Source organism: Dendrobium catenatum, unplaced genomic scaffold (assembly GCF_001605985.2).
Source record: "Dendrobium catenatum unplaced genomic scaffold, ASM160598v2 original_scaffold_168735, whole genome shotgun sequence".
In the NCBI taxonomy this organism is placed as follows: domain Eukaryota; kingdom Viridiplantae; phylum Streptophyta; class Magnoliopsida; order Asparagales; family Orchidaceae; genus Dendrobium; species Dendrobium catenatum.
In genome coordinates, this window is record NW_021487159.1 from 1 (window position 1) to 2016 (window position 2016).

Sequence of the window (2016 nt, forward strand, 5' to 3'; positions counted from 1 at the left end):
AAAGAAGTGGTGTGCATATAAAGAAGTGCAGGTAAAAAGTTTTAATTTACATTTTATTTTCATGTAAGAAGTGAATAGAATAATGTTCAAATAAATTCACATAAAAAGTGAAACTGGAATTCATTTTATTTATTTAAATGGACTAATCAAAATGGCAAGAAGATTAATATTAATTGATTCATCTAAATAAAAGAGAGGCCAAATAATTTTTTATGAAGGTTCATTTAGAGAGTGCAGTTTATTCTTAACATTAATATTTCAATATATTGCACTTTTGTAGATATTTAGAGAACAGTGGATGTGTGGGAATGTGTGTGAACATGTGCAAGATTCCAACACAAGATTTCTTTACAAATGAATTTGGGCTTCCACTGACAATGAATCCAAGTATGTAGAGCAGTGTGTATATTTTTCTCGGTCGACTAGTTTTTTTTTTAAAGGCTAGATGAGCACTAGAACTAAACCCATCACAGGATTATTAAGGCTTCGTTTGGGACAACTTTTTGTTGATTTCTAAAATAGATTTGTAGTACAACAATTTCTTGAATTAGAAAATTTTATACTAGAAATCCGTTTTAGGAAGCAGTATGAAAGTTGTCCCAGCCTAAATCTTTTTCCAACCATTACGTTACGCATTTGAGCACTCTGTTGACAAGTTTATTTAGAAATAAATTTTCCTTCCTTTGTAGTTAAAAGTGTATTATATCCAATAATCAATGTTTTAAAGAGAAATATTAAGTCTTGTATATTTTGTATAAATATTTTTAAGTAGAATTTAGGGTTCCATTAGTAACCATTAAAATTTTACCTGATATGAAGATATCTTCTTGTAAAATATTTAAAATGATTTAACTATAAAAGCATCAATGGAGATGCGCAAAGGGCAAAACAAGGTTCACAATGCTTATTTTGGCCTGAAAAACATGTTAGAACTTTTTGAAATTTCAACATCAAAGTGAAAGTTTTAGGTAATAGATTATTATTAGTTACTGAATTTCTAATTCAATTGATATGATCAAGATGCTATATATGTTTTTTATTTAAAAATTAAGCTATGTTGAAACCATGTGAGACATGTTTTTCTTTCCCTTTTTTTATTTCTTTTCACAAAAAGAGTGGTCGATGATTCATTCAGATTTCTGTTTTTCTAAATTATTATGCTTACCTTTTTCATCCTGTACAGTTGTGGTTTGGTTGCACAGTTGAGTCTCTTACAATCATATATATAAAGTCTCTATCTAGGCCTTTATTTAAGGGAACTTTATACATTGAATTTGGCCTTCTAATTTCTTAGCTTTGGATCAGAGGCCTCAATCGAGTCTTCAGGGTTCCTGTGCTTGCCAAACAACAGTTTTCTTAAGCTCGCCCATATGAGAATTATAGGTGGTCACCTTGAAAAGGTAGAGAGCAAATAGCTTAAATAGAAAATTTGATTGAATTATAATTTCATTTAACATGTCATTTGCCGACATGTCATTTCGATTAAGAGAACTGAAAAGAAGTATTTCTTATTACTTCTTAAAACTGCTTTTTAGTAAAAAAAAAATATTTTTGTTCTACAAAGCTGTTTTATGAAGCAGTGCGAAAGTCGTCACAAACAATACCCTATTCATAAATCATGCAAAATAAATTGCTAAATGAGGTTATGTGTACTCTAAGCTCATCATAAAGCTACTATACCATTTTGAAGCTAAAATCTGGTTCCATTTGTTTTAAGGGTAACATTTATCCAATTTTTTTGTAAGTTAGATTAAGGATCATTTGATTCGTTAAATGTGATGAACAAAGCTATTTTTTGATCAATTTTTTGAAAAATTATATGGTGTGGACAATATACAGGCCTCTACGTGTAGGTACCAAGACTATGAAAAATTATTCTGTGTGGACATTGGACGGCATCCGAAGACCAATCAGAACGTGCCACGTTATTTTTTTTGTCCACGCCTAAACTTAGAGCGAATTTGACTCTTTTTTATTTGAGCTACTACCATATATATCTTCTTTGATTGCACAAAC

The 2016-nt window shown here is 30.0% G+C and overlaps 1 long non-coding RNA gene across 1 annotated transcript; it reads left to right on the forward strand.

The window, feature by feature from the left end:
- Positions 1–1818, forward strand: LOC110092008. The gene is made up of 3 exons (XR_002302542.2): positions 1–31; positions 281–387; positions 1295–1818. It is a non-coding gene; the product is annotated as an uncharacterized LOC110092008 (long non-coding RNA).
- The last annotated feature ends 198 nt before the right edge of the window (positions 1819–2016 follow it).